A 14,604-nucleotide genomic window follows, 5' to 3' on the forward strand; every position below is an offset into this window, starting at 1 on the left:
GAAAACTGCTTGTGGCATGGAATTCTGAAGGGCTCGATGTAGATGACTAGGATTTAGAGTGGTGAAGGTTCTGGTTGGTTTTGGTTTGTAGTTGTTGGGGCTTTTTAATACTAGTATAAACAGGAATTCAGCTTTCTTACCTGAATAAATTGGGGAGGTAGAAATGGGCAAAGTAAAACCAATAGATTTTGTTTTGGACAGTGGATAAGGTACTGGGTTGACTCCCACCCATTGCAGAATAAAATCCAGCCCAGTGTCTATGCTGGAGGATTTCTCTGCACCCTTCCTGTGCCGAAACCAGTGCTTTAGGTACCTCTTGTGAAGAAGCACGTCTTGGTGATAAACCACTGCTGGGTGATAACTCCTGAGCATCCTACAGGGAGTGTACAGTGGGGTTGAGAGGAGCAGCTTTGATCCATCAATCACCACATAAACCTCAGGAAATACAGCAACTTCTCAGAGCTAGGCCTTGCAGTTTAAAGGGGAAACACTGGGAATACTCTGTGCAGGGTAACTTACAATCCCCAGAACCAAAACAAAATTCGGAATGTATGTCCCTTCCCAAATCCCATCTTTATTTCCTATTCTTTGTTTATCCATGTGGGATGTAACACTTTTAATCAGGAAGAATGCTACCTGCTTTGATCGAAAAGTAAAAGCATCATTCCCAATTCCATAGGCTCAGAAATGAGTTAAATTCCAGAAGCTGTTTCTTTGAAAGTATTCTCCTATCAGGGTAACTTCCAGAGTCTCAACAAATTTTCTATCTCAAAACCTGGCAGGAAGGAGATGAGAAGGTCCTGTCTGGTTTCTTTATCTGTTGAGGTCAGGTATCAGATACTGGGAAGAGGATGCTCAGGCAGCAATAGCTCTGCTCTTACAAGGACTGAGGAGGTACAGACTTAACAAACCTGGCATGCTCCGGCTCTTCCTTAGCCAGCCTTAGACAGGAACCGAGGCTTATGTAATGGCACCATCTGTCTTCCTATTAATTCTTAGCTGAAAGTAGCCAGTGGGGTCAGACTTGACAGGGAGTAAAGATTTCATCAAATTCATGCCAGCTTCAAGAAAAGGGAGTGATAGAACCTCACTGAAGTGGGGGCCTCAATGTTACACACCAGCCACGCTTGCTGGGGAGGAGGAATCACAATTGGAGTGCTCCAGAGCCAGTGAAGAAGCTCCCATGCCTGCGGAATACCGGGCTCAGTGGATCCCCACACCAAGGCATCTTCAGAGCTGATGCTGGCTGGTGGTGCAGGGTACAGAAGCTTTTAACACTGGTCACTCTTCCACCATCTTCCTCTTGGTAATTAACATTAAATGTTAATGGGGTTCAGCAGAGGGAGCCAGGGAGCAAGCTCTGCCCGGTGCAGCACTCCTGGCCCGTGGGCTGGCTGCATGTCTCCTGCGGCTCTCTGTGATGTAGCTGCCCCAGAAGGGTGTTTTTGTTCTTCCCTGTCACTGGAACTATGACTGATGAGGTACATCTTGTGTTGTATATGGATAATGTTGTACGTGGATAAAGTCAGAGGTTTCTTTAGCTGACATGAGCTTTTACTGCAGTGGTTGGACTGGCCTGTTTACATAAATCAGCTCTAAGAAGATACACAAGTGTTGTGTGCATCTCGCTGCCAGGACCGAGATACGTTTACTGATACTTAAAAATCTTAACCCAATATGCTTAGAAAGCTCACTTCTAGTAAAAGTTGTATATGGAAACACTTAAACAAGAAAAGTCCCAAACCAGCAAGTAAACATCTTGATCAAAATAGTCTGCAGCAAACCAAGATGTGATCACACAGTTGCAGTCTAAGAGAACAGGTAAGAGGTGCTAGTGCTTCAGTCATCCCTTCCCCTCCAGGAACAGAGGTTGTAGTAACAACACAGCCCTGTGGGGCAGCCTAAGAGTAACGAGGCATTTAGATACAATGATGTTTTCTATAATTATTGATTACTCTGACATGTTCCTTGTTTGTGTCTCAGAAGACATGAAATGATACTTGGAACCATTAACCTTGTTTACAGAAGGGGAGGCTCTGGCTGCCAGCGTGCTGTCAGGAAGTGATGTGGTAATGTAATTTAGTTGTCTTAACAGGTCCTGGTGTGCAGAAACAGTCCCACGTGCTGCCAGTGCCTCCCTTGCCCCGGTCCTGTCCTGTCTGACTAGTGGTGAGCAGTAACAACCCTGTGAGGTGGGGAGAGAGGAAGGAATGAATATTTTTGTTTAGATCCTGAACTGAGTCACCGTGGGACCAGCTGAATGCTGGTGGTGACACAAAGGAGGGTGGGAGCAGGCCTGTTCCCAGGGGCACTGGATGATAAGTCAGATTTTAACACCAAATGATGCTTTCATGATGCTGAGCAGCTCCTCAGCTCTGCTGCAGAAAATGGAGCTGGCAAAGCCCGTGTCTGCGTCAGGATTGGTGCTGGTGGACAGCTGTGACTTGTCTCACTCCTAACCTCGGAAATATTTTCCTGGAGTTCTGTGATATCTTGGCTTTTTTTCTGAACTGCTCTGAGGTAATGGGTGGAAAAGTGGAAAAACAAGGAGCGGCCAGATAACCGACACAAAGTGAATATTCAGAAGGATTGTTTGATCTAGATAATGCTGCCCGCTACCTGAAAAATACTTCCACCACATAAAGAGCTTTTGTGCGTGTTCTCGCTGTCCCGCGGCGTTTCTCATTCTGAGCATGTAACCAGCTCTGCAGTCCTGGCTCGCTGAGTCATTGCTTTTCCCTGTGCAGCCCCCACAGCAGAAGCTGGAGACATCCAAAGCCTCCCTCACCCAATCAAAAGTGCTGGAGATGTGTGGCTCCAAAAATAGTGACAGACTCAACCACAGCAGCACTTCATTAGCATCAAACGTGCTCTTTGCTTCAGCTGCCTAATAAAGTGATATGTAATTATAAGGAAGCATCCTTTTGAGAGGAATGATAGAGGGATGTTGGCTTTCTCAGGGAACTGGTAATGAGATGCAATGCCTTATTATCTAGACACCTATTTTTACTTCTTAGCTTCCTCTGTGACATGACCTGTGGATTCAGTCCTGCCCAGAGGGGCTGTGTCCATCCCTGCAGCCACGTTGGCCGGCAGTCCCGGGAAGGCAGACGGTAGCTTTGCTTCTGGGATTAGGATCCTTAGGAGAAACTGAGGCATATTTGCAAGACAAAGTACTTTCCAGTGCTGGGTTGTAGAGAATGCTCCCTTTTGCTTTTAGGAGATTAGGCCAATAACACCGATCTATAAATATCAGTGGTTCCTCTGATTTTATCAGCTATTACTCTGTTACAGGATGGACACATGGGCAGCTTGGTCTAAGAGATCTAGAACTGCACAGGGGCGTCATGTAAACTCCGTTACACTTTTTCCCACCACTACTGTCCTGATGTAGCAAGTCACATAAATGACATAATCGTATGAGGAGCTCCTGCTCCTCTTCTGGTTTGGAGACAGCATTTGAAGTTCCCCGTGTGGCATGTGAGGATGCAAGCAAAGAGGAACTATTAACCTGTTAATTTGACTACTCCAGTTCTCCTGCATTACAGTCTGCACTAAGCACTTGACAACTCATTGTTTAAGCAATTAGAGCAATTAAATTCATATTTTTATAAGGATATTATTCATCATAGTTCTCATGATTTTTCCCCCTCATTGTTCAGGAAGCCACTGATTGAGCAGAGGGAGCCAGTCCCACCGGCTGCAGACAGCCTTTGCACTGAGTCACACAGGAGGGCTGGGCTGTGGTGGTTCTCTGTGGATAACACGCCTGCCAACAAGCAGCCATGACTTTTCTCACTTGTTTAGCTGCTTTTTCATCTCTTGTTTATTGTTTGGGGGTTTTATAGATCAGACTAGTTTTGACCCTCTCACAGATGAAGAGTCAAACCCCATTTTTGCCAGCTGACTGCCTATTTGGGTTCATTTTATCCTGGTTTTTCCCCCATTATTTCAATGTTTATTTTTCTCAGTGGAAATGACTTTACATGGTAGCTTGTACACACAGCCAGAAACTATGACCTAACCATGCTTCACGCTATACCAGAATACATACTTACTAGTAATAATAATGCTAAGGAGAGAGGAAGTGTGGGAGTCAAAATATGACTTGAAATTAAAGAAATTAATTTTGTTTTCTCGTGTGATCCTGAGCAAGCAACTTCATTTCAGTGAGGTCAGTGCTCACATTCCTGCAGAACAGCAGTAATACTTGCTCAGATCCAGTCTCAAGAAGGGTTTTAAACTTCTGCAGACATACAATTTATGACAATGCTCTGAAGTACATCAGAGAATAAAAAGTCTGTGCTCGGATGACACTGAGGAAGGAACCTGCTCCATTATTCTCATCTTCCCCCACTGAAATGATATCAACATTTAATACTAAAAACTAAAAACATTGCATTGAAGACTGGCCCAGGTGCATGAGGAATGAATGGTTTCACAACCCCACTTATCAGTTGCAATGTCGATTTTTGCAGCACTTACTCCTTAGGTTTGTACAGGCCAGCACAGCTAGAAGATGTGGAGTCTCTGGTGACACTCTGTGTTTCTGCATTTTGTCCAATTAGCGGTTCCTGGCACTTTGCCTTGCAATGACCATAATAAACAACTTCTCATAGTTGACATACACTGAGCACATTGGCTTCTTGACACCTAGTGGAGGTAAAAACTGCCATTATCTGTGCACAAAGATAAAATGATTTATTCAGTCCATTGGAGCAAGTCACTGGGATGCAGGGAACCATCCCAAGTACCACAAGGAAAGGCTTTAAACCTCATGAAGAAAATAGGAGACTAAACCAGAAGCAATTGCATCTTCATCTTTTTTGTCAGCCCTACTTGATATAGAGGTTTTCCACTCGCTTGACAGATGCATTTACGATGTAATTGTTTTTAAAATTAAGGCTTTCAGATCTCACCATGTGCTACACATGGTATCCTATTGTTCAAAATGCCCATTTTCACACAAGGAAATAAATAGAAAGATAAAATGTACAAAACCAGTCCAGGCAGTGAGCACATGCCCTTGACATAGCAGGGAGGAAGGTTGTTTTTCAGAACAAGGAAATATGAAGACCCTAAAAAGAATGATGCACCCTCGAAATGTTTCACTGGAGATGTTTAAGTAAAACCAGTATTCAAATTACTGGTGTGAATGTCCTGCTAAGCTGAAGTGAAGACACGTTTCATGGAATTTCACAGAAATTGGTGGATAACCAGAACTGTTCCTTAAAATAAGCACAAAAAGATTAACAAATGCTTCTTTAGACTCAGAGAGCTGAAACAATGACAAGCACATGGCAAAGCTTCTGTACATTGCACATTATCCGCACGGCTTCCCTTTGGGCTGACACAGAAAGTGCCAAAAGGGCACTTGAAATCTGGAGCTTTGTGTTTGTGTGAGAGATAGATAAAACCAAACACGTGCACATGTCAGGGACAGAGGGAGAAAGGAAAATGGCTTTTTGTGACTGCTGATGCAAGAGAAAACTTTGAGAGTGCACTTTTGTTGGTTATTTTTGTCAAAACACTGGCTTTGGTGAAAGCACTGTGCAAAGTCTGAGCTTTACTTAACCCAACACTCTAGGAAAGAAGACTTTTTCATGCTTCATAAATAAGCAGGACTTCATCAAGGCCATGTGTAGCATCATCATGTAGCACTCAGTAACTCAGTAATCTCCGAACTGGTTATCAGCTTGAATCAAAAGAATGAAAATAATACAAATAACATCACAAATGTTGGGCTTACATGAAATAACAGCTGATTTCACAAGCACCTGAGCTGGGTGTCCCAGTGTGAGCTGTCTCCTGGGGATTTGAAAAAATACTCATTAGAATTTCTATCATTCTTCCCATCCTGCCACCCTGAACTGCAACTTTTCATGTCATTCAACTGGCCATCAAACCAAGCCTGGGCAGACTGGATCATCAAGCCTGAGAAATGGCTTTTTTATGTGTTTGTCATGCATAATCAACAGCCATATGACAACAATCTGGAGGAATGAGCACAACACGTGTCATGTGAAAGGCTGGGCTGATTATTGGGTCTATTTGTGACCCAATAATCCAATGAAGGCAGCAGTGCTGGTCCTCCAAACAGTCAGCTGGCTGTGGATGACTGGCAGATAGTGCTGCTCTCAGTTCCTCATCGATTGATTGCTCATGGAGTTATTTTAGTTGAAGGGCAATTAACTGTTCTTCATGGTTTAGCTGTAGGCTGCTTGTGATGTTGTTCTTTTTAAAGAAACACGGCTATGTTGTGAAGCATAAAGTCACAGGTTTATAAAACAATCCCAGCAAAGACTGACTTTTACCTGTCAAGACCAGGATTTTATTAGCAGTTGACATTTCACTGCGGCATTCAGAAACTCAGCTCTGCAATATTAGAAATGAAGGAACTGTCTTACCTGTAGCACATGAAAAGATTTTCAACCAGCCTGGATTCTTCTGGGGACCAGTCCATCACAAGTCTGTGGAATGATGAATTATTTGGCCTTTACTGTTTCATGCCATCTGGCTGTAAGGAACAGAGGGAAAAACAGGTGAGTCATAGCGAGCATTGGAATACTGCACCTCTTGCAGAAATCAGCAACATCCCTTCCCTAACAGAGCCACAGACAATACCTATATCCTTTTTTTGTCTCACTCACATTTACATCCCATCAAGTTGTTCACTTGCTGTGTTTTTACTGTAATTGTTTTTAAGAGTAAAAAAGTAGATTATTGTCTGTAAATTATGGGGAAGAGATACTGGAAGAACAGGAGAAATGTGTCTAGAAAGAAACGAAGAGGAGGCAGCCGCTTTGGGAAGGGCACCTTTGGAGATGTGGGCACTTACAGCTGCAAAACACCACCACACAGAGAGCAAAATTGTTCTCCCAGAGGAAAAGGCATTCCAATTTGCTGCATGGTTTCAGTTCTCAATTAGCAGCTTTCAGTTTTAGGTTTGTTTTGAAAGCCTGTCACCATTGAAGAGAAAATCAGGATAGACTATTTACTCAGGCCAGGGATTCACTGATCTGGCTTCCTTTTCTCAGGGAAAAGGGTAGTTAGTGCTGCAATGCCTGTGAAAACCTGTTCATTAAGACTTCACAGGATCTTGGAAGTTATCTGTGAATTTCAAGTAAAAGACAAAGATAATAAAAGCTCCAAAGCCACCTCATTTTAAAATTCTCCTTCAAAATCCTGCTTTGACTCTTTTCTTCGGTGTCCCGTTGTTTCAGACTTTCTAGTCTTCATAACACCGTGGCAAGTTATCCTTACTGATGTGCTCATGAAAGTCATTGCTGGATGAATAACAAGAGGTGAGTTGTGGGGTTTATTCCCAATATTGCTAACCCAGCATGGGCAACTGAACACATTTTTGCTTAGGACTGGCATACCTTTATCTAAAGGGTATATACAGACCCAGCTCTGGCCTTTGCAGTAAACAGCCACCTCAGGCCTTTCCTGCTGGATGTCACCTACAAACCATGGCTGATGGCAGCAAGCTGGCAAAATTCTGCTTCTTGCCATCTTTGAGTAATTCCTCCATTCTTCCCTCCATCACTACTTCTCTCTGTGGACAAGCTATGCCAGGACATTACCAAAGCTGTTTTTTTTTTTTTGCTCTTTTTCCTTCCTACGCGTCCTTCTGCTTTCTCCCTGCCATGGGTATGGACATTACTTTGAACAGAATGTAGAAAATAGCAAACGGACTACGAAAACCATCTAATTCTGCACTGTGAGATCAGTGAAATCCCCATCAGGCCCCACAGATACTGCCCAGTGCGTTGCCAAAGCTCTCCCTGAACAGAGATCCCACAAGAAGGCAATCCAATCTCCTGCTGCACACACCACTCCGATGGGAAATGTTTCCTGATGGCTGTATATCCCCAGCTGCAGTTTAAGCTTGCCAACAGCAGCCTAACTTCTGCTGCTCTGCTTCAGCCTTCACATGTTGGTTTCCATATCTCCTCTCTGCCTTCTCAAGACTGAGCACATGAAATCCTCTCAAGCTTTCCTCACGGGCTGTGTTTTCCAGATGCCTGACTGCTCTCATCCAGACTTTCCCCAGCCCATTCATGGGCTTCTTGGAACACAGTGATCGATTCCAAATGCAATTATCCCAGTGGTGCTTTTAAACAGTTCTGTTCCATGACTCTAAACCATCACAGTAATACTTTGTTTTTGAATGAAGCTTACAGCTGCTACAGAATTATAGATAATAAGAAAAAATAAGTAGTATAGTCAAATTCCTGCCAGGCACAGCAATCCCTGCTTTCCACCCACTTACCTAGTCATATGTTTCATTTTACTGTATTTATTATATATCTTTTACACTCTCCATGTCAAAATATTCCTAACCTTACTGTATGATGGATTTAGACTGAGATATATGAATGTATATATAATATTTACAAGTTTTCCTAGACAGTTTGTCTTTCTGGTACTCCAGAAAGCCATGAAAACTTATTTGTTTTAGTCCTAAAGTGTTTTCTGTAGCAAATCAAGACTTCTATCAACAAGAAATGAAAAAGCCAGGATGTGCTCATTTCAAGTTTTGGATTAGTTCTGCTTTGTCACAGAGGAAAAGCATTGGGCTCTGTAAAGAGTAGCTCCTGAATTAGAATAGTTTGGAATCTCACTAGGATAGGCTGATTATTAGTGCAGCAGAAAACCACTGAAGCCTGAAGCAAATATTTAGACATGAGACAAACAGATATGATGGGATATTTATGTAAGACATGTTAGTTACAGAGTGTTTCTTGACCTGGCCTCCACAGTTCTTGGGAAATACATCTTTCAAGCAGTGTACAAAGGACACGAGCCTACCTGCCCTAGGTACTACTGGCCACACAGGAGATTTTTTAATTACAGAACATACATTCTAGTACCTTTTAACATCCTTTTTACATCTCTGTCATCCCGTCAGAACCACAAATACAAATTCCTGGGAGAAGCTTCCCAGTACAGCAGTTTTCTTTCACTCCGACCTGGGGATGGACATTCTGTACTGGCACAAAGCCATGAGCGTGAGGAGGATTGTATCTGTTTGCGAAGGTATCTACCCAGCCTGAACTGCCCTAGTTCTGGCAGACATGGAATCTTTTTTTCCCTTTTTTTTACCCCCCACTTTTTTTCTTTTAACTTTAAAATCGTCACCACCACCTCACTGACTTGAGCTGAACTGGCAACTGGAAGTAACTGGAAGGTGAAAGATACATGTTGTAGTTGTGCCTAAGTATCAGCCCTGTCTCCATGCTGACCACTTTCAGCACTACAATAGCTTTGCCAAGCAGTCCCCTGCTTTTAAGAGGGGAAGAAACTACTGCCCATCAGATCTCAGCCAAGCTATTGGGATGTTGTCAATTTAACATTACGAACCCTGAGAAACGCTTTATAAAGTGGACCTCGTAATAACATATATCAATTATGTAAGTCCACCTTGTCACATTTTGATTTTTACAACACTGAGCAGGATGTTGTAGCAGACTTTTTTTCGTTAGTTTTTTTCCTCATTTCACTGCACCAGTTTTCAGGGAGATGGAATTTTAAAACAGTACAGAATAGCTGTATTTAAAACCTACCTATTTTGGGATATTAATAATGAGTCTTCTGAGACATTAGAGATTCAGAAATTCAGGACAACCACTGAGGGATCTGTTGAGCTTCCAAACACTCTTCCTCACTGATGGGCAGCATTTAAATACTTCCCTCCATGAAAGGCTACTTGCATTAAATTCCTGAGTAAGAGAATGAGACATGAGATTAGCAAGAGTGATGCTAAATGCCAGCTTGCTTTGTTTCTGCATGTGAAATACCACAAACAGAATTTAAGCCCAAGTTGTTATTTCATTTACAAGCCCAGTGTGAGTCAACAATATCATACAGCTGCAGAGAAAGCAAAGATGATACCAAGGCACTTAACAAAGAGTGTTGCACAGAAGACACAGGAATCTGTCCAAACCATTTCACACCAGGAAGGCTTCATCTAAAGTATCAGCAGCTTAAGAGAGATGTGGACAAGTTGGAGGAAATGCCAAAGAGCATAAAAATGATCAGATTTCCAAAGGACATGGCCTACAGAAAGTTGGAAAGGATGGGGATTATTTAGTGCAGAGACAATGGGAAAAGACTGCACATCAGAAGAAGGAAATAAACCCTTCTCTGTGCCTACAAAAGCTGAAATTACAGCCACACAAGTTTAACTGAGCATTAGGAAACTCCCCAACTGTAATGACAATTCAACAATGGAAGAGATTGCAGGTGAAGCCTCCACACAGGACAAGTGTGTGTCACAGGTAGTGTGGTGACAGCTTGGCTCACAACACAGGATTAGACTGCCTCTAAGAAAACATTCCAGCATTTTTATTATGATTCTATATTTTACATTTCTTTCATGGCCAATTCAACTAAGGCTGCTTTTGTGAGGTAGGTGATTCAGACTCCTGTTTCCTATAATAAAATGATCCTTATTCATTTTAATAAAATCTTTTTATTTGTTCTTCCTTCCTCAAGCCTACCTTGCTAGCAGTCATTCTTCTTCAGAGATTACTGCTAACATATCAAAATGAGAAAAATGTGAAAATTTTTCCTTTGCAATTAAAAGAATTAAAAATTAAAATACTTTTCTGAGGTTGGAATTATTCTATTTCACTGTCATTTGTTCTTTCTCCTCTGTCAAATACTAATTTTTTCCACTTCAGTCCTTTCTAAGTTTTACTTAGAGAAAAATGAAGAAACCGTATTTTTTAATCACAGTTAGTGTGCCATGAAATGCCACTATGCCTTGCTTAGAGGCCTTATTAATGATGCCATTTGGGCTCTCTAAATAGCAAGTACTGGGCAGAGAAGGCAGGATTCAGGGTATGGAAATCTAGTTATTGCAGACCACATAAAAATAGCAACTATTTCTCTTGTTTCACACACTTCTTGATGCCACAATGACCATTAAAACTGAAACTGCCATTTCTAAACTAACAGGCGGACATACAGCAAAGCCTTAGGATGAAAAGAATTCCCACCATACATTCTGTTAATATAATTAACTGTTAATATAAAATTAAACTGGAGGGTGAGACAATGTTCCTTTAAATTCCATTATGTGAGTGGCAAATGGTCAATTCGAAGCACAAAGCGTGAATTTCCATTTTCAGCTCACAGGACCATGAGCATCTTCTGCTAAATCTCAGTAATGGTGATGCACAGAGAAGCACAAGGGCACATTCTTCTGCAGGACCAGTGACCTGCACATCAAGAACCTCATTCCAGAACCCGGCCACCAGAGGCAGACACGACCACAGCAGCTGCCCCATCTGCTCAAAAATGGTTACAGCAGAAGAGTGGTTTTCTGTACAAGTTTATTTACAAGTTAAGGGGGTTATGTCTTCAGCTTGATGATTTGCGTCACAAAGTTATTCTAGTCTTATTTTTTAAGTCACACCATCCCCATAATGTAGTACAAGACTTCTTTGTAGTCACTGCAGTACCTCTGAATGCTGCATTGAAGTTCCAGCTGACATTTTATGGTGACATGCAGAACAAAAATATTTTTTTTTCCATTATATTATACAACATCTTCTGCAGCAGATGTAGACAAACTGCGTTATAGTTGCTGAATTCACTGCAGGGCCCTACCATTGAAAATTTCATGTAGAAAGCTATGTCAGCATTCCATGCTATGGAAGCTTATAGACTGTACAAAATGCTGGTAATTCCCGAATGACAAGCACCTAAAACAATTTAGGAGATCTCACATTTACTAGTAATGATTTTATTTACCTGAGGCAGCACAGGACACATTTATCAGGTTTATAGCATTAGATTACATCAATACCTGATTTTTAACTTTGAATTGCCAAATCAATACAATTCAGAAGAACTCAAAATAAGCAAATAAATAACTATACAGTGGTAAAAATGCCCTTGCTTTAGCCTGGGATGTCGTCACACAAATATGGCTAAAAGGGATTTCTAAAACGTTGGCACAATCTCCAGTTCACAGTTCCCAGTTCTCCTGCTTTGCACTCAGGGGCAGCTCAGGTTACTTACCACACAAAAACGCTTGTATCAGGATCCTCACGGGGAGAAACTGGCCACCAACCCCAGCCCAATGACAAAGGCAGCCTCTGGACAGTACACAATGTAGCCATGCAGCTCTTTCTGTGCTTAGCCTGGTATGAATGCACCCACCGCTCACATCCCTCCCTTCTAGCTCTGAGTCAGCTCCTTACTCTAATACTAGGCCTTGGTTTGTATTTCAAAGCAATTAGTGGATTAAATCGACAGCTATATCAAACCCTGACTCTCCATCTGGGAGCTACTCTGGCAACCATATTCCTCTGGGATAAAGCAGCCCAGAAGGCCTTGGAAAGAGCATGTGAGAGCTGGAGACAAAGAATTTTCATCCTGGGTTACCCAGCCTATGGAGCAGACCTTTGGAGAACAACGGCTACACCCAAAACAGAGCAAATCCTTTCTGTTGACAAGCTTTCCTGACATGAGCAGTGCTTGTGAAGTGAGCATCCCATTTTACTCCCAGCGCTGCTATTTGTATTGATTTTGTGGAAGATACTCAAGTGGTACCATGATAGTACTACAAAATCTAAAGACAGAAGTTGTTTTAAGTGTTACTCCCACTAAAACATAGACACACTTTGTGTTTCTCTTCCTCTATTCCAGTCTGATGTGAATGAATGAAAACAATGTAAAACTCCTACTCTGGTAAGAAAACAATAACAGCAATCACTGTCTTGCAATGAAATACTGTGACTAACCTAACCCATCAGCATCTTTCCCATCCCTCCAAGGAAACCCTTGTGAGCACAGCTTATCTCAACTGCCAGAACTCAGCTGCCATGTTCCAGCTGCCATAAAGACTTTAAATCTCAGCATTGACTTACTTTGGAGCAGTAGCAGGGCTCCTGTGGGAGGTTCAGGGTGGATTTCATATCTATGGATATGTCCATCTGCAGCCACTGTCCTCTGTGTCATGTCTTGACCAAAAATAACAGACGCCCATCAATGGTCTCTGCCTTACAGAGACCTTTAATACCAAGTCTCTGTACTCTCCTTCCTCAAAACCACACTCCTTAGCACAAATAATATCTGTTTCTATATTAAAACCAAGCCTGGAGACTCTTCTGCTCTCCAATACATGAATGGCAGCAATATCCCACCAAATACAGTGCGCTGAGCTAGCACACAGATCCATAAACAACCGCTCATATGAACTTACCTGAATCTGATGTTGTCTGAACCAGCCTCAGAGACAAAACTATGCAACTGTGTGAATGCTCACGCAGCTGAATCAGTGATATAAAGACACTTTTTGTGGGTCATAAGTTGAGCGATGGTCCGTTACACGGAAAAGATGCTTCTTCCCAACTGGATTTAACAGGACGTAAAGCACTGGCAGTAGATCTTGTTTTGCTACAGCTTTGAATACACTTTTCCTCCAATGTACTTGGAGCTTTGAATACACTTTTCCTCCAACACCACAGCACATTTGTTATAATGCACCAATATAGTAAATAATTTAATCTGATCAAACAAATAAATGCAGTGCTCCATCTCCGTTCAGTTGTGCAGAGTCATGAAAAGCAGTCGCTTGCAATGGGAATCCCCACAGTAATTACACACTAAAAATATTTAACATTTATCGTCATGTCCTTCTCATTAACACGCTTTGTCTCACAAGCATGTGCTTTGCTGAACACTGAGGTACAGCTGCCTGTGACACTTGGTGCCTCTTTGAACATGGGGTGAAGGTCTGAGGCAACCGGGTGTGAAATTAGACTGGTGGGAAATGGGGAAGGGTACATGATGCTGCCCAAAACAGAGGCTGAGAGAAAAAAGGGTCAATTTTAGTTTGGATCTCCTTTTTTTCTACACATACTGTGAAGTGAACCTTTTGCTTCACACCCTTTGGCATCCTCATTACATAGGTAAATCTGGAGGTATGGATTTTAAGGGACATACCTGCTTGCTCATGTGTCCTTCAGGAAAAGGCTCCTGGAGAGGTGACAGGATTCCTTCGAGGAAGTGATGGAAGTGCACACAAGGGAAGGGAAGGGAGGACATTCTGGAAGGAAAGAAGGGCAGTCAAAAAAAGGTGTGACAAGAGGGGAGAAATTACCCTGTGGGGAACATGAGGCACAGAGCGGGATCAATCCTTGAGGGAAAAGGGCAGCTTCAGAGGGACCCTGACTATCCAAGTTGAGGCTGAAGAGGGAAACTCTTGAAGGGAACAGCCCCACCGTCGGGGTGCGGCGCTTGAGGAAAGCAGCCTTTGGGTGCAGGGAGGCGAGGCGCTGAGGGGAGCCGCCATTCCGTGAGGGGGCGGCCCCGGAGGGGTTGAGGTGAGGCGCTGAGGGGAGCGCCCAAGGTGCGGGACGAGGCGCTGAGGAGGGCGGCTCCGGAGAGGTGAAGGTGAGGCGCTGAGGTGAGCGCCCAAGGCGCGAACGACCGGGACGGGGCGCTGACGGGACGGGGCGCGGAGGGCACGGGGAGCAGAGGGGCGGAGCACCGGGAGGCGTCGCCCGAGCCCGCGGGGCGGCACCGAGGGACGCCGGGGGACGGGCCCGGCGGGAGGCGGAGCCCCACGGGGCCGGGAGGGGGGAG

The 14,604-nt window shown here is 43.3% G+C and overlaps 1 long non-coding RNA gene across 2 annotated transcripts; it reads right to left on the reverse strand.

Annotated features, from left to right (window-relative positions):
* Positions 1 to 550: 550 nt before the first annotated feature.
* On the reverse strand, positions 551 to 14,569 carry LOC115614195. Of its 2 annotated transcripts, XR_003993646.1 has the most exons (5): positions 13,963 to 14,569; positions 9,570 to 9,725; positions 6,408 to 6,517; positions 4,486 to 5,808; positions 551 to 2,185 (listed from the first exon to the last, which is right to left on the reverse strand). It is a non-coding gene; the product is annotated as an uncharacterized LOC115614195 (long non-coding RNA). The 2 variants fall into 2 exon arrangements; XR_003993645.1 differs by having other exon boundaries at positions 551 to 5,808.
* Positions 14,570 to 14,604: the final 35 nt, after the last annotated feature.

This window comes from Strigops habroptila, chromosome 11, assembly GCF_004027225.2.
Source record: "Strigops habroptila isolate Jane chromosome 11, bStrHab1.2.pri, whole genome shotgun sequence".
Lineage (NCBI taxonomy): Eukaryota > Metazoa > Chordata > Aves > Psittaciformes > Psittacidae > Strigops > Strigops habroptila.